At 51.3% G+C, this 22,628-nt stretch overlaps 1 protein-coding gene across 1 annotated transcript in view; it reads left to right on the top strand.

The window, feature by feature from the left end:
- LOC139998638 (sterile alpha motif domain-containing protein 12-like) overlaps positions 1-22,628 on the top strand; it is a 77,029-nt gene that overhangs the window by 34,766 nt on the left and 19,635 nt on the right. The window lies entirely within an intron of this gene.

Raw genomic sequence — 22,628 nt, 5'->3', positions numbered from 1 at the left:
GAGCAGGCTGCCCAGGTAGGTGTCCAGACAGGCCTTGAATATCTCCAGAGAAGGAGACTCCACAACCTCCCTAGGCAGCCTGTTCCAGTGCTCCGTCACCCTCACCGTGAAGAAGTTCTTTCTCATATTGGTGCGGAACTTCCTGTGCTCCATCTTGTGGCCATTACTCCTTGTCCTGTCCCCATAAACCACTGAAAAGAGGTTGGCCAAATCCCTCTGTCTCCCACACCTCAGGTATTTATACACATAGATGAGATCCCCTCTCGGTCTTCTCTTCACCAGGCTGACCAGCCCCAGGTCTCTCAGCCTTTCCTCATAAGGAAGATGCTCCAGGCCCTGTATCATCTTTGTGGTCTTCCACTGGACTCTTTCCAGGAGATCCCTGTCCTTTCTGTACCAGGAAGCCCAAAACTGGACACAGTACTCCAGGTGAGGCCTGACCAGGGCAGAGTAGAGGGGGAGGATTACAGAATCACAGAATCACAGAATTTCTAGGTTGGAAGAGACCTCAAGATCATCGAGTCCAACCTCTAACCTAACGAAAACAGTCCCCACTAAACCATATCGCTAATCACAGAATCACAGAATCTCTAGGTTGGAAGAGACCTCAAGATCATCGAGTCCAACCTCTGACCTAACGCTAACAGTCCCCACTAAACCATATCCCTAAGCTCTACATCTAAACATTTTTAAAGACCTCCAGGGATGGTGACTCCACCACTTCCCTGGGCAGCCCTTTCCAGTGCCTAACAACCCTTTCAGTAAAGAAGTTCTTCCTAACATCTAACCTAAAACTCCCGTGGCTCAACTTAAGCCCATTCCCCCTCGTCCTGTCAGCAGGCACGTGGGAGAACAGGCCAACCCCCACCTCGCTACAGACTCCTTTAAGGTATCTGGAAAGAGCAATAAGGTCGCCCCTGAGCGACTTGAGGTGTGCAGAAGAAAAATTTGAACATTTCAAGCATTACCTTAATGCCCCAGGAGACATTTTAAATAATTACATTAAGACAAAAGTTGAGACGTACTGTTTAGATAAGAACAGAAGGCTAGAGATGTATTTAAGAGAATGCCTCTCTCGTTACTATGAAAGCATAAAGTCAGCTGTTTTTGCATCAATAAATGTTTTTGCATTGCCATAAATATTTACATCAGCTTTGTCTTAAAGCAAACTAGAAAAACATTCTGGTAGCAAACAGTCATACCATCAAGATCAAGACCAAGTGCCAGATGAAGAGCAAAGGCAGTATTAGGAAGGACCAGTTTTATCAGCTGCTACGGGAAAAGAAATGACACTGGCAAAAGAACAGTTTCCTTGCAGCAATACTTGTCACACTTGCAGAAAGGACAGCGGGGTCTGCAAGCAGGTGAACATTTGTGGGGAACTCAGCTGTTTTGTTTTTTGGGAATGTTGTTTGCATTCATAAACTCAGTACTCAGGTACTGTTCTCTTTGTGATGCCATTAAAGCAATTAACGCAGCAGCCTATGCGGATTTAGACAGTGATTTTAACTCTGTGATTGTATATGTCCTAGATTAAGATGTGTCCCCACTTCCATGAGCCATTCCTACTCATGAGCTTGGGCCTCGCAACGTTCCCTGCAGGTCCCAGCCACCCCAACTGCTTTGGCCAAGCACTCCTGTGTTGGGTAAAAGCCCTTTATAACCAATGTAGAGAATTAGACAGCTTTGCAGCTTCCTCAGCAGCTGTCAGCAGTGCGTGAGCTTAGCGTTTGTGCTGTCAAGACAGGCAGGTGGCAACTGAACAAAAAGGGTCTGGAGAACATGGAAGTGGCTCTGCCTGCACCAGCGCAGAGGGAGGGGGTTTTTACTGTGCACTTTTCCTGCAATCCTGCTGCAAACCCGATGACCAGAGTCTCCTGAAGAGCTGTCAAGAGTGGTGATTCATTATAATGCTTTGTAGTCTTTGCTAATAAACTGAGTTGGACTGGACTGGTCACTGCGTGCTTCATTTCAAGGTGAGCCACAATTCTCCTAGAATCATAAAATCAGAATGGTTTGTGTTGGAAAGGACTTTGAAGATCATCTAGTTCCAATCCCCCTGCTATGGGCAGGGCCAACTCCCTCTAGTCCAGGTTGCTCAAAGTCCCATCCAGCCTGGCCTTGAACACCTCCAGGGATGGGGCATCCACAGCATCTCTAGGAAACCTGTGCCAGTGCCTCACTGCTGTCATATTAAAGATTTTCTTCCTTGTTTCTAAGATAAATCTCCCCTCTTTTAGTTTAAAGCCATTATCCCTTGTCCTATTGTTACACGTCCTGATAAAGAGTCCCACCCCAGCTTTCCTGTAGAATCCTAGAATCATGAAGGTTGGAAAATCCCTCCAAGATCATCTAGTCCAACCATCACCCCATCACCAATGTCACCCACCAAACCGTGTCCCCAAGCACCACGTCCAACCTCTCCTTGAACACCCCCCCAAGGATGGTGACACCACCGCCTCCCTGGGCAACCATCCCAATGCCTGACTGCTCTTGCTGAGCAGAAATGTCTCCTCATTTCCAGCATGAACCTCCCCTGGCACAACTTGGGCCCATTCCCTTCTTATCGATGGGTGTCACCTTTGCAAGTCTCCAGTCATCTGTAACATCTCCAGTTGACTAGGCCCACTGATACATGATGGAAATTGGCTCAGCAATCACATCTGCTAGTTCCCTCAGCACCCTCAGGTGGATCCCATCTGGCCCCATGGACTTGTGACAGTCCAGGTGGAGCAGCAGGTTTCTTACTGTTTCCACCTGAACTGTGGGGGGGTTATTCTGCTCTCTGTCCCAGACTTCCAGGTCGGGAGCCTGAGACCCTGAGGCGGAGACCCTGAGGATAACTGGTCTGACTAGCGAAGGCAGATGTAAAGAAGGCATTGAGAATCTCAGCCTTTTCCTCATCCTCCGTAGTCATGTTCCAGTAAAAGATGGAGATTCTCCTTGGTCCTGCTTTTATATATATCAATATATATATATTTATATTTAAATTATATATTAAACATTATATACACACATATTTATCATATATATCATTATATATCATTATTGTACATTATGTATATTGTAATGTAATGTAATGTAATGTAATGTAATATAATATAATATAATATAATATAATATAATATAATATAATATAATAGAGAGAGTGGTTGCACACTGGAACAGGCTCCCCAGGGAAGTGGTCACTGCACCGAGCCTGTCTGAATTTAAGAATAGATTGGACTGTGCACTTAGTCACATGGTCTGAACTTGGGTAGACCTGGCGGTGTCAAGAGTTGGACTTGATGATCCTTAAGGGTCCCTTCCAACTCAGGATATTCTATGATTCTATGATTCTATAATATAATATAATATAAATAATTATATTACATATGTATATGTAGTATATAATATTATATTATATATATTTCTCTGCCAGGCAGAGAAATGGGTCAGTAAGAGCTTCCTGCAGTTGCACAAGGACAAGCACAGCGTCCTGCCCCTGGGGTGGAACAAGCCCAGCACCACCACCTGCTGGGGGCAGCCGGCTGGAAGCAGCCTGGCACAGAAGGGCCTGGGGTCCTGGTGGGCACCGAGCTGAACAGGAGCCAGCAAAGGGCCCTCGCCACAAAGAGGGCTGCTGCTCTGTTGGGCTGCACTGGGCAAAGTGCTGCCAGCAGGGCAAGGGAGGGGATCCTTCCTCAGCACTGGTGAGGCCCCGTCTGCAGTACTGGGACCAGGCCTGGGCTCCCCAGGATGAGAGAGACCTGGGTTTACTGGAAAGAGGCCATGAAGACACTGCATTCCTAATTCATCTAACAGTCCAGCCATCAAATTCATCTCTCTCCAAGACTGTTCTGTCCAAGGCCATTTCCAAAACCATCAACAATCGTCTCAGAGTTTGTGCAGGATGGGAAAAGCCCCTGCGCTGAAGCAGGCCAAGAGCAGCTGCTCCTGGCAGGAGGACCAGGGGTGAACAGGGACTCACAAGCCCCCCCGGTCCTAATTCATCTAATAGTCCAGTACATCTCGCACACCAGAGTAAATCAGTAAACAATCATTTTATACGCCCCCCGGGATAATAAGCTGATAAAAAATACAACCAGTATGCATTTGTCAAGACCAAATGCTATCTTGCCAATCTAATTCCCTTCCCTGATGGGTTAATTGGCCTCGACGATAGGGAGACCAGGCTGAGCCTCACTATGACCAACTCCCAGGGCAGGATGAGGCCTTGGTGATGCAGCTTGGGGAAGGGTCTGCAAACCCCCAATCCCAACCTGCTTCCTAAATGCAAGGCTAGGTGGCAGCCAGCCTGGGGCTCTGGGAATGTGTGTCAGCTGTGCAAGGCTGCTCCAGAAAGGTAAAACCTCTAATTTTGAGGTGGATGTGGTGGGAGTATTTTGGGGGAGGACAGAGCAAAGGCAGCAGTCCCTGGGCAGGACTCCGTACGATTTTACGTTTGCATCCCACTAGGCTGGGGTGTGGGCCAGCACAGGCAGGCAGCAGAAAAAACAACAGACCCACAGCTGAAACACAAAATTTATTTTCATTACAGAATCACAGAATAGTTTAGTTTGGAAGAGACCTCCAAGATCACCTAGTCCAACCTCTGACCTAACACTAACCAGTCTTCCACTAAACCATACCACCAAGCTCTACATCTAAACGTCTTTTCAAGACCTCCAGGGATGGTGACTTAACCACTTCCCTGGGCAGCCCGTTCCAATGCCTAACAACCCTTTCGGTAAAGAAGTTCTTCCTAACATCCAACCTAAACGTCACCTAGCCCAACTTCAGCCCATTCCCTCTCATCCTATCATTGGTGTGTGTATATTTGCTGCCATACTTCTGATGCAGCAACTGTTGATAAAATCACAGAATCCTGGAGTGTTTTAGGCTGGCAGGGCCCTCAGAGCCCCCCCAGTGCCACCCCCTGCAAGGTCTTAACACCCTTTGGTACATGTGTGTGATGTTGGTCTCTGACAGAAGATCTGCAGCTGGTAAGGGGCCTCTCAGCCTCCAGCAGTGTCCTGGGGAGCTGTCCCTGATCGTGGGGTGGCCGCCACCACGCGGCCTGCTGCTGTGCAGAGAAAGCCCCCAAAAGCTCATGCAGCCATATTTATGGAATAAAGCGGTTGGCTTGTAGTCAGACTACAAAAAATGGGAAAGGCAAGCACAACACTCCTTGCACCCACGACTTCTTTTACTCCCTGATAAATTAGTCTTGGAAGAACCTCCTGCTATTCGCTTGTTAATCACATGATGATGAAATGGCCTCAAGTTGCACCAGGGGATGTTTAGGTTGGATATTAGGGAAAATTTGTTCACTAAAGGGTTGCGAGGCATTGGAAGAGGATGCCCAGGAAAGTGGTTGGGCCACCATCCCTGGAGGTGTTCAAAAGGCGTGTAGAGGTGGCGCTTAGGGACATGGTGTTGTGATAGACTGCTCAGTGCTAGGTTAACAGATGGACGTGGTGGTCTTGGAGGTCTGTGCCAACCTAAATGAGTCCATGGTCCTGTGAACTGGTTTCCAGGCTGACGAACATCAAAGCACACCACACATCCTGATTCAGGGGGGTTCCAAAGAACAGGCAGGAATCAAGGAAGTTTGTGGCCTGGTCAGGGCCTAGGCCTTTCATTCTTGGGAGCCCGAGCCAAGCTGCTGTGGGCTAGGTCAAGGAGTTGAGTGCATCCATCGCAGTTAACCGTAGGTATTCTTGTTAGTGGTGGTTGGCAGTAATCTGTAATCAGGTAGAGAAGCTTAGGGAATAAAGCCTCGGTGTCCTCATGTATCATGGACTCCTGTGAACCCCCAGCTGCAATTTCCATGCACCCAAGGGTGACACAGGAAAGGTGTTGGGTGGCAGTGCCTGCAGGGTGGTAGGGGACATCCCTTGGCACAGATGTCCCTCCAGACATCTTCCAGTGCTTGTTTTACCACCTCTACCAGGGTGCACTTCCCCAGTTTGGTGCCGCTCAGCACCAGTTTGGACCTGTTTGCCCTTTGGAGGATGCAGGCCTGAGCAGCTCCAAGGGGCAGGAGAAGGACAGCAGCTCAGCTCTGTGCTGATGTCCCAGGATCCCAGGACAGGAACAGTGGGACAGACTGCCACAATGCCCAGGACATCCCGAATCAACAGCCCCAGGAGGTCATACAGCAGCCAAGAAGAGGAAGCATTGAGTGAGCATCCTCTTGTGCATCCCTCTGGAGCCCATGGTGCTGCAGGAGGTTACCAGCGTGAAGGCAGGGGAGGCAAAGGAAGGGATGGGCAGCAGCTGGGGCACACCAGGAGATGTGCTGAAGAAATCCAGATTCTGAAGGAGCAGGGGCAACAGGACAGGGGACACACAGAGAGTGTCATCTGCCTGGATGTCCAGAACAGCCCCAAGTGGATCCCTCACCACAATGACTTAGAAAGGTAAGGCTGGGATAAGAGAGAGGGTCCTAACATGGAAAAGCAGTTACTGAAAAGGGAGAAAGAACAAATGGTGAATTGTCACCATGGAAGGAAGCCTCCGGGGAACACCCCCTGAACACTCAAGAGAAGATGGGAGCTGTGCTGGTGGCACTGACCGGTAGTAAGGGGCTGCAAAGGCTGTGGCAGGATGGAAGGAGACCGGCTGCTGAAAGGGCAGACTGCTCTGCAAAGTGATGCACACCCAAAAAGCAGGCTCAGCCTCACGCCTCCAGGGATGAATATGACGCCAGCTACTGCTCCCCAGGCGAGACCTTGGGGTTGTAACAAGCAGGTCCACAATGGCAAAGATGTTTGAGCCAGGGAGCTGGGAAGAAACGTGTCTGCGGGGCAGGGGAAAATGTGCACGTGGCAAGGGTTTGCTGGGCCAGGAGCACGCTTGCTGGAAGCATCCTGCTTTGTGAAGCCTGGAGCAGACGGAGCTTTCTCCCACCTGAGTGTGGGAGCAGAAAGGAGCCACCAGCACAAGGAGCTCCTGCCCCTGCAGCACCCCCACCGCCAGCAGGAGCACTGATTCCCACTCTGGGCACTCACATCTTAACACGTGCTGCTATATTGGCTGTGCCCTCTGCTGGGGTCTGCTGCCCTCAGACTGGAGACTTTGTTTATTCAACATTTCTATGCAAAAACCCGCTGGGCCCCAGCACCGCTGCTTACTCCTTGGGATCAGACATGTGGGTTTCATCTGGACTGCAGCCCATGGCTCCTTCAGAACAGCGAGCAATAAAACACACACCGCACTTTGCTCCATTGCTGAGGGCACCCAGATGCTTTTTAAAGCCATAATTTCATCTGTCTTGTGTTCTTTTTTTCTTTTTTTTTGTTCTTTTTTTTTTTTTTTCCCTAATGAAAAGTAGTTTAAGTGTATTAAAAGAGCCTCAATTAGGTGACAAAACTGCAGGATATGCCAGCGGGCAGGGTTCGGTCTTGATGCTCCCCCAGCTCTCTCCTGTGGCTCTGCAGCCCCATACCCAAAATCTGGCCCTGGTGCTACAGAGGTCACCTAGCACTGCAGGAAACAAACATGCACACATCGCTGTGAGTTTTGTCTTAAAAAGCCATCATCCTTCCAGCTCCCAAGGAAAACAGGAATAGAAAAAAGAAAGAGATGAACAGAAGGGGAGGGAAAGGAAAACCACTACAAGCTGCAGCTCAGCTGGCTCAAATTGAAACTGGGGCTCTTAATCCATGAAGAAACATCTATACGCAAATCCCCCTGCTGCTATTTTTGCCTTCCTAAAACTAGTGTTAGCCCTAGAGTTGGCAGAGCCATTAGTCATTAAATAAGCAACCAGCTGCTGTGGCCACAGGGGTGTTTCAAGCAGCCTTCTGGCAGGGTGCTGCAGACCAGCAGGGACACGGTGGGGTGGCAGTGAATGGGGACGGGGATTGGGACACCCTCGAGCACCCACGCTCCAGCACAGCCTCCGTTACCAGTGCCAGGCTGCTGCTCACAAGTCAAAGTGGCGAGCAGGTGAATTTGTTCCCCAGTAGTATTTCTGGAGCAGAAGAGAAAAATATCAGTCTTATAAATAAACCCAATAAATGCTCCGAGCTATGCAAAGACATCAAAGGTGCTCCCAACAAGAAACTCACACCGAGAGCCCCCAGCTCCCCATGGAGTTTCCAGGGCTCAGGCAGCCCCATGGATGCTCAGAAAAATCCAGGGGTGCTCGGGCAGCCCCAGGGATGCGTGGGCAGTCCTGGTGAAGCTCAGGCAGTCGTAGGGATGCTCCAGAATGCTCCGGCAGCCCCCAGACGATGCTTGGACACAGGCTGCTTGGTGATGCTCAGGCAAATCCAGCGATGCTCCGGCAGCCTCGGGGATGCTCAGGAGCTCTGAGTGTTTGGGCAGCCGGAGAGAAGTGGGCACAGGCACGAGGGGAGCGCCCTGCTGCAGTACCATGCATGCAGACAGCACAGCTGGTGTTGCCTCTGCACATCCTCCCAGGCTGTGCTCTCCAGCAGTTTCTGCATTCTCCACCCTCCCACGGTGACCAAATCCACTTTTCAGGGGAGCAGGGCAGTCCCCAGGCCAGGCAGACCCTCGGGGACATGCGGCCACCCTGCAGCTGCACCACTGCCCTGGTCGCTCCCATTGCTGCGAAAAGGAGCTGCCAGAGCCCCAAAACTGCAACTGCTGAGTTTGGGGCTTCTCATGGGGGGAGACAGCCCCAAAGGGAGTCTGGTGCTGCCCCCAGTGAGACTTGGGATTAGGGGAGGTGAGGTTTGGGATTAGGGGAGGTGAGGTTTGGGATTAGGGGAGGTGAGATTTGGGATTTGGGGAGCCATGCCAGCAGGGACTACAGGAGTAAAAATACTAACGGGTGTAAAACCAGATGGCACAGCATGAAACAAGCTGTGGTCCATGCAGGGGAGCAGCAGGACCTGGCCCCAGCCAGTGCTCCACTGCCCTATAAACTCTGGGTCCCCAGCTCCCTGCAAGCGCCAGCCCCCTGCAAGCCCCAGCCCCCTACAAGCCCCAGCCCCTGCTCCTCGCAGAACAGAATGGGCAAATTGGGAGTGAGCCCCCATCACCCAGTAACTCCCCTGTCACCCACCACGCTGGCACCCTCAGGCTGCCCTGGCTGTGCCCCAGACCCCTGGGGCATCTGGGCACATGAGGGGTGCCAGGACCCCATATGCAGCCGGGCTGCTGTGCGTGGGTACAACAGGCTCCCAGCAAGGGGTGGGGAACCTTCTACCTCGTGCCCACAGCGAAGGCTGCCTCTCCTCGCTGTCTGGGAGGCAGCAGGTCCCTCAAGCACAGCCACTCCGGTGGTTTCACAGCTCCAGCCACGTTTATTGAGGCCCTCAGCCCTGCCCTGCTGCTCTGCACACCCTGCCAGCCCCGGGGTCGGAGGCAGAGGGTGCCCCAGCACCTCCTTCGTGGGCTCCCCCATCGATGCGCTGCTCCTGGGCACAGCCACGGAAGGTGTCACACCTCCGTGTCCCCTCTCTGTATCCCTCACACCCTGGGCTTACAGCAGGATCTGGTGGCTGGGGACAATCCCTGCTGTGTTATTGCCACAGGGCTCCCCACACCCCGCGGGGCGCAGTGGCACCTTGTGGGACCCGGTGTCACCCGGCAGCAGGTGGCTCACGGGGTGAGAGGCTCCTTCTCCTCGCGCAGCCCTGCCTCTCCAGCCAGGTTTGGGTTTTTCTGGGGGACACGGTGGCCTCGGGACTCCTTCCAGCACCGCTTCCATGTCGTGTGCTTAATTCCAGCCGCCGCTTTGTCATCCCATGGCATCGCCTCCCTGCTCGCAAGCTCCTGTCCGCATCACTCTGAGGATAGAGGTGACCACAGTCCATCTGGAGGCACCCCCGGCATCCTCACGGCCGGTGCCCCCCGTGGATGCGCTAAGGGGGATGCTCACCCCCGGCGATGCTCAGCAGCTCTTCCAGATCCTGCTGCAGCCGCAGCCCCAGCAGCTCCCGCAGCAGCTCCCGGTGCCGGCTGCGGGGGGTGACCCCCATGCGCCGCAGGGTCCCCTCAGTCATTCGCAGCAGGGCCCGGCCGCTGACCCCGTGCTCGGCCGCCAGCTGCACCAGGTCCCCGTCCCCGCACCGTGCACCCAGCCAGGCGCACACCTCCGGCACCGACCACTGTGTTGGGGGCCCCTCCGAGACCTGCACCGGGAAGAGAGGGGTGAGCTGGGGTGTCCTCTCGCCCCCCCAGCCCGTCCCTCCAGCCCCGTGGGGGATACGGGGTCAGGCAGGCTGCTCCATGCCCAAATTCCACCCCTCCCCGAAATGGGACCCTTCTGCCATCCCCGTGCCCATGCTGGTGCCGGTGCTCACATCCCCGTGGGGTCTCCAGTTCACCCCCGGGGACACTCCCCCAGCCCCCAGCCCCTGCCCTCACTCACCTCGGCCAGCGAACAGCCCTCCGACAGAGCCTCGGCACCATCCTGCGCCTCGGCACCATCCTGCGCCTCGGTGTCCATGTGGGGGTCCGGCAGGGCGTGGGGGCAGCTGGGGCTCCCTACAGAGGGGGCTGCAAAAGCTGGGGTGAGCACAGCCCCCTGCACCCCTATTCCACACCATCCCCTCGGGTGTGGTGGCTGCCCTCCCCCAGTGCAGACCCCTCCTGCCCACCCAATTCCCGTCCCCCCAGTTGGAACTGGGACAAGGACCCAGCACCCATCCTGCCGCGTGGGCGCACGGAGCTGGGCACACCCGGGAAGCGAGACCAGCCCCAGCTCCCCACCACCTCCGCAAGCCCCAGGGGGCTCCGGCGTGCCCTGGCACCCCCAAGCCAGCCCCGACCCCTTCCCCAGCCCAACGTCCTCCTCCCCACCACCCTGCAGCTCACAGCTCCGCCCTGGGTCGAGCAGGAACCCACTGCACGGGAAGCAGGAGAGCAAAAGGAACCTTTGCCCGGGCGCTCCCTCTGCAGGCACCCCAACAGCACCCAGGGCTGCCAGGGGTGCGGCGGCTGCTCTGTGACCTCCAATCGTGCTCCCCCTTCCTCTTTGCCCTACCCCAGCCCTGGCTTCACCCTCTCCACACAGCTCCAGGGGTTGGCGAGACCCCGGCCAGAGCCAGACACGAGGTTTTCCAGGGGTTGGAGGAGGGCAGAGCGGGGCAGCATCCTTACCACAACCAGGTGCAGGAGCTCTGCAAAGGCTCCCCCCTCTCCCGTCCCCGTTAGGTGCAGAAGGGGCCCGTCGCAGCCCGTCCCACGGGGTAAAAGCCCCCACGCAGATCTATGCGGGGCGCACCGCAGCAGCCTCACCTCCAGCGCGAGCGCCAGAACAGGGCGAGCCCTGAGGATGAGTCACATCCCGAAGGGCTGCAGCCCTGCCCCTACCTGCAACAGTCCCCGCTGCCCGTGCCCCCCTTCCACGCAGCCCCGGGGGTGTCCTGGGGCCAGCTCAGTGCCCACGCAGGCAGCGCCAGGCTGGGTAGCAAAGCGAGCACCCAGACATCGCAGTCGGGTGGTGATAGGTATCTTTAAAGGCTGCTGAACACAACACATCCCGCAAAGTAGGAGTGCACCAAGCTATTAAGCAACTTCCAGGGGTGGGGAGAAAAAAAAAAGGAAAAAAAAAATAAGTCTTGTGCATCCAGGTAGACGCAGAGCTGGCAGGACTTTGACAGAGCCCTGGGAACATGCTCCCACGTGTGTGGGAACGCCGGGGAGTGCAGTGGTACCGCTTCACACCGTCCTACCCCAATGGGCTGGGAGGCACGGAAAGGAGGGTGGGGATCAGTGCCTGGTCTCCATAGCACCCCTCCCAATCCCCAGACCCCAAAGGGACCTCTGCCCCGTGAAGCTCTTGGTGACGTGGATGCCCCCAGCTATCCAAATGTGGGCAGAGGGATGGATTTTCAGCCACTCCGGCTGCCCAGAACGGTCCGACCGCAGCAGAGCCTCCCTCTGCTGGGACACCAGGTCCACGAAGCACACGAGGTGTTTATAGAAAACCAAAGCGCTGCCCCTGCTCCTCAGCTTCCCTCCCACCCACAGGCAGCTCAGCACAGAGCAGCAGCATTGCACAAGATTTCCAGCCAGCACCAAGCAGGCAGCACCCGCTGTCCCACCCAGCTCTTATCGCAGCTTTGCCTCCACAATTGCAGGCAGCAGGTGGCTTGCAGAGGCAAGGTTCCTTCCGTACAAGGGAGCCGAAGATTTTTGCAGGGTGTTTTGGAAGATTTCTGTAGTGCCTGGCATAGCCCAAGCCACCCTCATTGTAATAAAAACATGAAAAGGTGAAGGAGGAAAAAAACTCAGAACATTAACCAAAAGGGCAGGAACAACAATCTCATTGTTATAAATGGCTCAGGATTCAAATTAGGATTAAATAAAAAAATAGGATTTATTAAAAGAATATAAAGGAATAGAGGTAAGCAAACAGCGCTGGGTGCACCGCGAGTCTCCGCTCCACCAGGACGCACGCCAGTTACATCAAGCAGCTGATTTTTATGCACCTATACTAATACATATTCATTACTACTTCTAAAAAAAATAGATTATTATAATTAGCTTCCGGGGTCCAGTTCCTCCTACTGGAGCATGCGCATCAGTCTCCTCTGGGGGTCTCTAGGGGTCTTTCATGCTGAAGGCTCGTAGTCTTCCTCTCACCCTTTGTACTTACTTGGCACTATTTCGAGTTTATGGAACACTCTCTGTACACTCTCCGCAGGTCTTGTCTCCCAACCGTCCTTCAGCTTCTTTTTCCTTCCTCTTAATCTCTTGGCCCCCCGTGGCCAGATACCAAGGATCCACATAGTATCCCATAACAGTCACTAGTTGTTATCAGTTGTTCTGAAACTCCCAGACATCAAACACAAACAGCTTTCTTATTTGACGCTTCACGAGTAATTAAAACATTCTTCCCCAGCCATTCACAGACACATCTATAGCAGTGTTAAGTTAATCTCGAAGAAGACAGGAAAAAAGGCTATAACTGTTAGAACTAGAAGTCAGGAATAACAAAAGCAAACAGGTTCATAAATTTAAGGAGTGTTTTCTGAAGACTTGATAAATTGACTGGAATGAGGGGGAGACTGGGGCACACTGCATCTGTGGTTCAAGAACTAAATTGCCAGTGCAGGGCCCAGGCAGACAGGATTCAAACAGAATTATTCTTTATGGACACGAATTTATGGACACGAATTGGAATTGTTAAAACATTCCTCACATCATGTTCCCAAAATCCTGGGAGAACAACGAATCTGCAGAACCGATGTTTGTCACCAGCTTGTTTCTGCCCAAGTGTTTTTAAAATTCAGAAACAGGGACAGGATAACACTAAAAATGTGGAATTAATGTGCCACAGTGAAGCAAGGGAGAGGGGGACAAAAAACCACCAGCCAAACTTTCTTTTCTCTCCTGGTTTATTGTGGCAAACATCAGCGAGACTCAATTCTGAGGCAATTTGCTCTTTCCATGCTGTTCAGACATCGTGCAATCTTCCCCCTTTGAACCAGGTCAGCCACTTGAGTTTAAACCTGCTTCTGAAGTTGTTACTCCCTACAACGGCACGTTACCCCACATCTCAGCCTGCCGACATTCAGCACTTTGTGGATCTCCTCGCCTCTGAGCTTCATTCTTTGTACAGCACTTGGGAATCCTTCTTTTTTTTCTTTTCCAGGGAAAAAGAAAATAATAAATCTTGCTTCCTGAAGAATTACAGTAGAAATCAGACTGGTTACAAGGACCTCGGAGACACTAAGAGCCACATTAACTTTTATTTTCCTCCACCTGGAATACGTCTTAGAGTGCGTTTATTAGCTGAAAATTACCAGCAGTGTAGCTAAAAGGTATTTACAAAGGCCACCAAAAATCCTTCCCAAGAAGGATTGTTTGTATCTTTTTATTAGTGCATTGAAATGGCATTGCCAGGCACAGAATACTCGTTGATGAATACTCCTTCAGCAGTCCCTTGTCCCATTACTGAGGGTAGAGCTCCACTAGCATCGCGTGCCCCTAGAAATGGAGAGAAAAAGAGAACAGGCACAGAAAGGACCGGGTATTACAGGCAGCAGTCAACAGGAGATGCCCACCTCCCGCCCATACTAAAATAAAGGTGAGGTGGGAGCCCAGAGCTGACTCACGATCAGATTTGCTCTGGCAGCTCCGTGCCAGCACAGGGCAGCTCCAGGTGCCGAGGCAGACCAGCACACTACGCTGCTTCCAAGGCAGCCCCTAAAGCACTCAGCGAGGGGTGAGCCAGGGCCAGGCCCTCGGGTTACCCACAGAACTACCCCCAGGCAGCACAACGCTCAACCAGGGCTCCCATCCATCCCCAGCCTGATGGAAATCAGGAACATTCCATCTCCCACCCATTTTTCCTGTAGTGTGGGTAGTTAGGGTCTGGCGGCCGGAAGATGTTGTGCTCTACTGTCCCCTCCCTTGATGGACAGTAGCACGTGGTCTGTGGCGTAAGCAAGCGGAAGTGACGTTGTGGGCCTCGGCTATATAACACCGTGTAACTCGGCAATAAACGCCATTTGCCATCCACCACATTGGTGTCCGTGAGCCGATGGACCGAGCGGACTGGGGTTGGTTGCCGTGCCGTTCCTGAACCAGGTCGCCACTGCCCCTGAAGGCAACAAGTGGTGCCGAAACCCAGGAAAACTCCTGGAAGAGTGCTCAATTGGTTGTAATCACACTCCACACTAAAAAGGGACTGGAGAAAACCATTACTCTCTTCCCATATGTCATGTCAGGAGTCCCTCCCCTGTTGGGAAGGGACGCTTTAGCCCTATTAAAAGCCAGGGTGACAAATTTACCATAAGGGCCACTGCCGCATACCCACTTCCACCAATTAGACTGATGTGGAAATCGTCCGACCCAGTGTGGGTCGAGCAATGACCCCTGTCGAGGCCTCGAATGGGTGCTCTTCTCGAGCTAGTCGACCGTGAACTACAACGAGGTCATATAGAGCCTTCTACTAGCCCATGGAACACTCCAGTTTTTGTAATACCCAAGCGAACCAGTGAAGGATTTCGCCTCCTCCATGACCTGCGTGAAGTAAACAAGATAATTCAACCAATGGGTCCTGTCCAAACGTTGTTGCCTATGAACTCTATGGTACCGGAAGGGCAACCTTGTGCCGTCCTTGATATTAAGGACTGTTTTTTCTCAATACCTCTACATGAAGAAGACAAGGAGTGGTTTGCTTTCTCTGTCATGTTTCCAAACAGCCAACGCCCCAACATATGCTTCCAGTGGAAAGTGCTGCCTCAAGGAATGATCATCTCGCCTACTATCTGCCAGATCACGGTGGATTGGGCGCTGGCGCCAGTTCGGCGCAGTGACCCGACCGCGACTATCATCCAATACATGGACGATATCCTGATTGCTGCACCGTCAGGAAGTCAAGTGGACCAGCTAGTGTCAATAGTCCCAGAAACTCTAAAAACAAACGGGTTTGAAATTGCGAGCGCGAAAATTAGAAAAGGACCATGTGTAAGTTTTTTGGGAGTGAGGATCACAAGTTCTTACATAACCCCCCCCTTCCCCCCCAGATAAAAATCCTTCGGGACATCAAAACGCTCCATGATATGCAACAATTAGTGGGATCCTTACAATGGCTCTGCAATATTGTCCTGATTCCTCCCGAAACCATGGCTCCCCTGTACGATCTTTTAAAAGGAAAAAAACCATGGGAGCAAAAGACTCTGACAACAGAAGCAAGACTCTGACAACAGAAGCAATGAACTCTCTCGATTTTATCGAGCAAAAAGTATCATCAAGCACGCTCGCCAGGTGGAACCCGAATGAACCACTTGATCTGTATGTATACTTCACGGAAAGGGGGGGAGTAGGGGCACTAGCCCAGGGCCCCCCTCAAAAAGTTCAACCAATACAGTGGATAGTCCTAGGAAAACTGTCACGCGCATTCTCTCCAGCAGTCGAGTGCCTTGGTAACCTCATCATGAAAGGCCGAAAACTCGCCCTAAGACACCTAGGTATCGAACCCGCCACGATATATCTACCCTTTTGTAAACAGCTGCTACCGCAATCAGTAGTGATGTCAGAATCTCATCAGTAGTGATGCCACATCCCCAGGCACTCAGAATTACAGAATCACAGAATTTCTAGGTTGGGAGAGACCTCAAGATCATCGAGTCCAACCTCTGACCTAATGCTAACAGTCCCCACTAAACCATATCCCTAAGCTCTACATCTAAATGTCTTTTCACGAATCACAGAATCACAGAATTTCTAGGTTGGAAGAGACCTCAAGATCAAGTCCAACCTCTGACCTAATGCTAACAGTCCCCACTAAACCATATCCCTAAGCTCTACATCTAAGTGTCTTTTGAAGTCTTCCAGGGATGGTGACTCCACCACTTCCCTGGGCGGCCTGTTCCAATGCCTCACAACTCTTTCAGTAAAGAAGTTCTTCCTAACATCTAACCTAAAACTCCCCTGGCGCAACTTAAGCCCATTCCCCCTCGTCCTGTCAGCAGGCACGTGGGAGAACAAACCAACCCCCACCTCACTACAGCCTCCCTTGAGGTACCTATAGAGAGCGATAAGGTCGTCCCTGAGCCTCCTCTTCTCCAGGCTGAACAAGCCCAGCTCCCTCAGCCGCTCCTCGTAGGACTTGTTCTCCAGGCCCCTCACCAGCTTCGTCGCCCTTCTCTGCACCTGCTCAATCACCTCGATGTCCTTCTTGCAGAGAGGGGCCCAAAACTGAACACAGTACTCGAGGTGCGGCCTCACCAGAGCCGAGTACAGGGGGGTGATCACCTCCCTAGTCCTGCTGGCCACACTGTTTCTGATACAAGCCAGGATGCCGTTGGCCTTCTTGGCCACCTGAGCACACTGCTGGCTCATATTCAGCCGACTGTCCACCATCACTCCCAGGTCCTTCTCTGCCTGGCAGCTCTCCAACCACTCATCTCCCAGCCTGTAGCTCTGCTTGGAGTTATTGCGCCCCAGGTGCAGGACCCGGCACTTGGCTTTGTTGAACTTCATGCAGTTGACCTCAGCCCATCGGTGCAGCCTAACCAGATCCTCCTGCAGAGCTTTCCTACCCTCAAGCAGATCGACACACATACCTAACTTGGTGTCATCTGCGAACTTACTGAGGGTGCACTCGATGCCCTCGTCCAGATCATTGATGAAGATATTAAAGAGGATCGGCCCCAGCACCGAGCCCTGGGGGACGCCACTAGTGACTGGCCTCCAACTGGACTTGACTCCATTCACCACGACTCTTTGGGCCCGGCAATCCAGCCAGTTTCTAACCCAACGAAGCGTGCGCCAGTCCAAGCCAAGAGCAGCCAGAAAGTCAAGAGCAGCCAGACCTTTTAAAGACCTCCAGGGATGGATGATTCCCCATAATGCGCAGCTGTTTACCAGCGAGAGGCAGTTGTGTGCACGGGTCGGCTTCTCTCAGCTCGAGCTTCTCTCCAGCTCCACTGCGCCTATTTCCAGCGACTTTCTGTACAAGCATCTCTGAGCAGTTTGCTGAGTCTGGCCCAACCCATCTTCATGAGGCAATCAATGTGCCTGCTCCCGTCCTGGTCTCCATTCTGCCAGCCTGTTCCCTCTCACTTCTTTTTCCTGCTTCTTTATTGATGATGTAACTTCATCATGTTGCCTTTCTTTTTTTTTTTTTTTCTTTTTTTTTCTTTTTCTTCCTCTTTCTTGAGGGCAGGCTCCCCTCTTACAACCTTCTCTCCACAGCAGTTCTTTTCAAAACAACTTTTCATTGGTCAAACAACTTTGAATGTAACAACAACAGCAAAAACCCAGAAACTTGCATGACTAAATGGCTGGAGGACAAGAGACCAGCTGGAGAACAAGAAACCGGAGACTGCATGGAGTCTCCTGAATCACCCTTCTTTGTTCCCTCTAAACTCTTTTATATTCCTGATGGCCTTGTCCTTTTGAGTCTAATGTAATCTCAACCATGGGGCTTTCCAACCCCCATGGCCACATTCCCAAATCTCCCCCTTCTTTATTAATATCAACCATTTTCTCGACACGAATTACCACTCCGTATATAACAAGGCCTCTCTGTGTGATTGCGTGATTGTGCTGTGTGAGTGAGACGCAGCGTCGCTGCAAAGCGAGTGCAGCGTTCCGATCCGCGGTTCCCTATTCTCTGCGAGGGGAGAGGGCGGAGATGAACAAAGTGTGTGACAGACTGAAAAGAAGGGCTGTTTTATTCAAGTTTTGATTGGTGGTGCCTAATATATGGGCCTGGCGGTGTATCTTGTGATCCTATTTTTTTGCTCTTAAATGCTTTGAGTGTGACAAGAAAAAAGGCAGGAGCATTATCTAAGTAACTAACAGTTGAGAAGTGTTGGTGTATTTGCTGTAGTATTTGGTCAGTTTCCCAAGTACTGGGGGGAGGGAAGGGGCTGACTGATTATCAAAGCAGAACTGAGAGAGTCATTTCTTTGGTGGTTCGGGCTTGAGCCCTGGGAATTTGGTACGAAGGGGGAGAGCAAATTTATTTAGGCGTCAATACCTTTTAAACCCCTATATTGACGGATACACAGGAGTGATTCCTTGTTTTGTATGGCTTTACTAATGTAGAAATAGAAATGTTGTTTTTGCAGAGCTACATTGTTTAGAAGGAAGGAATGTGGTACTGAGATATGCTTACAGTGATAAGAAAGCTTAAGCAGGTGACCTTGTAAAATGCAGACAACCAGACTCCTTAGGACAATGAGGTGAAAATCACGGTGTTAAGTCAAGTCAGATAAGTGAAGAAACATTACCACTTCAAACAGTAAAAATGGCAAAAGGAAATTGAAATTTAACAAGCCGGCTACTGAAGGCCATGCATTGTTTGTGAAGCATCAGATAGATTGTGAACCTGGATTACCCACTCAGTGGGGAAACAGGGGAGGGTCCTGTCATCAAAAAGTATATAAACTGTGTTTTGGAACTAGTAGATGCGCTCTCTCCTGCTTGTGGGGTGCCCACCATTGCAATCGCAAATAAATTACTACTTCACTGAGATCCTCACCTGAGCCAAAGTTATTGGCTACGGCGTGTTTCTCACACTAGCAAAGTGCATGAGAAAAACTGGCATTCAGCTTGAAATTCGGTCCTGTTAAAATGTAAATTTTTGTGGAAAAGGTGGTAATGTTTGTCTAAAAGACAGAAGGTTGAGTGCGTCAGCTCTTTTCCTGAAGTTCCATGGATTTATGGTTGAAACAGGGCTCATTAACAATATGAAATAGTAAAGTTTGTATGTGGGAAGAAGAGTTGAATATGAGCCAGCAGTGTGCCCTGGCAGCCAGGAGGGCCAACTGTACCCTGGGGTGCATCAAGCATGACATCGCTAGTTGGTCGAGGGAAGTGATTGTCCTGCTCTACTCTGCACTGGTGTGGCCTCACCTCGAGTACTGTGTGCAGTTCTGGGCACCACAGTGCAAGAAGGACATTAAACTGTTGGAGAGTGTCCAGAGGAGGGCAACGGAGACGGTGAAGAGCCTAGAGGGGAATATGTATGAGGAGCAGCTGAGGGCACTTGGCCTGTTCAGCCTTGCAAGAGGAGGCTGAGGGGGGACCTCATCGTAGAACAGCTTCCTCACTAGGGGGAGTGGAGGAGCAGGCGCCAATCTGTTCTCCTTAATCACCAGTGATAGCACCTGTGGGAATTTTGTCAAGCTGAGGAACTTGGGCTAAATTTAGGCTAAACATCAGGAAGAGGTTTCTTACTGAGAGGGTGGTCGCACACTGGAACAGGCTCCCCAGGGAAGTTGTCACTGCACCAAGCCTGTAGGAATTTAAGAAGCATTTGGACTGTGCGCTTAGTCACATAGTCTAAAATTTTGGGTAGATCTCTGTGGTGCCAGGAGTTGGACTCGATGATCCTTACCTTTACGGGTCCCTTCCAACTCAGGATATTCTATGATTCTCTGATTCTGTGCATAATCCCAAAGTCAGGGCAGCGCACAATTGGTGGCCCTGGCCTCACAGAGCACTTGGCAATCCTTGACAGGCTACTGCGATAACGCACAGCCACGTGCCCAGGGCATGCTGTGCTGATGGCAGTATTTTTTCAATCCAGATGACTTGCAGCCTGATATGATATGTACTATCAAAGGTTAGAGTTCTGCCCTGCTACTTTCATAACAATCCCTGTTTCACATTGGACCAAGCTAACTGTTAAGTTCTAACACATACCCATCCATTGGGATTTATTTCTTTTTCATCATTCTCTGTAAATAAATTAATTGAGAATGTTATTCTTTTTTTCACTGGTCTTCAACTGCAATCCTAATTTGACTATTCAATCTCCCCCTAATTAATTTGTTCCTGCTTCAGGTACATGTAACAATTGCCAGGTGACCCTTTTAGTCTCCCAGTTTAATTCAGTAGACTCAAAAAGTGACACCAACATTCCAGACCTGTCTACCCCTGTTACTCTTAAGCTATTACTAGTCAAATTAAGACCTGGTATCTTATAAGCTAAGGATGATTTGGCTGCCCCAAATTCTATCTGCTAAGAATACAGACTCCTTATTAGGCGCCACCTCCAAATTTATCAGGGGGTCTTGGTGGAACGACTCTTCAGAGAACCTCTGACTGCCCTATTCTGAGTTTTTGATACTCTGCTGGTTACTGGCCTCCAACTAAACCAGCCCGTGGCCTTGCAGCCAGTTTTTGATCCACCTCATGCTGCCCATCCAGCCCAAACGCCGTCTGCTTGTCTATGAGGATCTGAGGGGAGCCAGGGTCAAAGTGCTGTCTGATAAAGTGTTTGCATTTCTTATGCAGTGTGCAATACTCCAGATACACACAATAGGTCGTGATATTGGTTTTTACAGCATTGCACAAATCTGAGTGCCAAGTTGGTTTTCCACAAAGCTGGCCCGACTCTGGACTTGCCCTGTTGATTTTTATAAAATTCTACACAGTAGAATTTTAAACTTATAAACTCCCTTTTACCCAGGGAGTTTGTTGAGTCTACTTCTGTGGTGGTTTTACTTGGGTGGGCGGCCGAGCTCCACCACAGCCACTCTCTCACTCCCCCTCCTCAAAGGGGAGCAGGGAGAAAATACAATGAAAAGGGCTCAAAGGTTGAGATAAGGACAAGGATATCACACAGTACTTATTGTGATGGGCAAAACAGACTCGGCATAGGGAGATAGTAAGATTTATTGCTAATTACTAACAAGCTAGAGAAGTGAGAAACAAAGGAGAGAACCCAAAAACACCTTCCCCCCATCCACCCTCTTCCACCTCTTTCCCCCAAGCAGCGCAGGGGAATGGAGGAATGGGAGTTGTGGTCAGTCTATGGCACTATAGTCCCCTCCACGGGCTGCAGCGTGGAACCCTGCTCCACCGTGGTACTCCATGGGCTGCAAGGGGACATCCTGCTTCACCATGGTCCTCACCACAGGCTGCAGGGGACTTCTGCTCCAGCGCCTGGAGCACCTCTCCCTCTCCTGCTTCACTGACCTTGGCGTGCTCAGGGGAAGGGTCTTCACCTGGGCTAGGGTCATCCCAAGCTGTGGGTGTGTTTTTGAGCATTACAATGACATTACAATGAGCAAAGCATACCTTCACACAATACCATTCCTCTCCTTTGGCCAACTCGGCCCTATTCCCCTTGGCATGTCAATTACCACATCCATACTTCCTTGTATTTCATAACATATAAAGTCACACAGTAATAAAAAAAAGGGGGGAGAATAAAATAGGAAATAAAAAAGGAAAAATAAGAAAGGGAGAAGAGGGGAAGGAGAGGGGGGCTCTCATTATGAACACTTCTGTCCTCTCAAACAATCACTATATGCATTGAGGCCCTGCATCCTGGGATTTAGCTGAACGTCATTCATTGATGGGAAGTGGACAGGAATTTCTTTTTTCTCTCTCCGTGCTTCCGTGCAGCCTTCACTTGTGTTTATTTTTTCTGCTCGTTTTGTTTTTTCCTTCTTTTCTTTTTCCTCTTCCTTTCCCCATTAATTAAATTAGATTAAATTAAATTAGGTTAAATTAGACTAAATTAGATTAAATTAAATTCACTATGTCAGCCCATGAGTTTTTTGGGTTTTGTTTTCTTTTAAACATACTTTCTTCTCCCCATCTTCTTCAAAGGAGGGGGAGTGAGAGCACATTGTGGTGGAGTTCAGATGCCCAGCAAAGTAAAACCACCATACCCCCCCGGCTGGGGCTTGGGATGCAGATGCCCCAGCAGCCTGGCTCAGCCCCAGCACAACCAGCAGCTGCCAAATTTCACTTTCAGATGCTGTATCATCTAATGGCCTGACTTCCAAGAAAGAAGAAAGCCTCTCCCTGCTGTGTAAACAGGAAGCTTCAACCAGTGCAGAGGCTTGGGGCTCTGTAAGGGGTGGGGTAAGAGCTGGACTTTGGCAGTGCAAGAGCTGGGCTGAGGCGGTGCAGCAGCTGGGCTGAGAGGCTGCCGGAGCTGGGCTGAGGCGGTGCAGAAGCTGCAGAGCACCAGGGAGGGCAGGTAGGTCCCCGCTGACTTGCGCTGGGCAGGGCAGGGGCCACACAGGGAGCCCCCTTTTCCCCCTGGGCCTCTGGTGCCCAACCACCCTCTCGGTGAAGAACCTTTTCCTGATATCCAGCCTGACCCTCCCCTGTCCCAGCTCCATGCCGTTCCCTCGGGTCCTATTGCTGGTCACCAGACAGCAGCACCTGCCCCTCCGCTCCACTCCTGAGGAAGTTGGAGGTCACCATGAGGTCTCCTCCCAGTCTCCTCTTCTCCA

This window comes from Anas platyrhynchos, chromosome 3 (genome assembly GCF_047663525.1).
Source record: "Anas platyrhynchos isolate ZD024472 breed Pekin duck chromosome 3, IASCAAS_PekinDuck_T2T, whole genome shotgun sequence".
NCBI classification, from domain to species: domain Eukaryota; kingdom Metazoa; phylum Chordata; class Aves; order Anseriformes; family Anatidae; genus Anas; species Anas platyrhynchos.
Note: the sequence above shows the minus strand (reverse complement) of the source record. Positions and strands in the feature narration are given on the sequence as shown.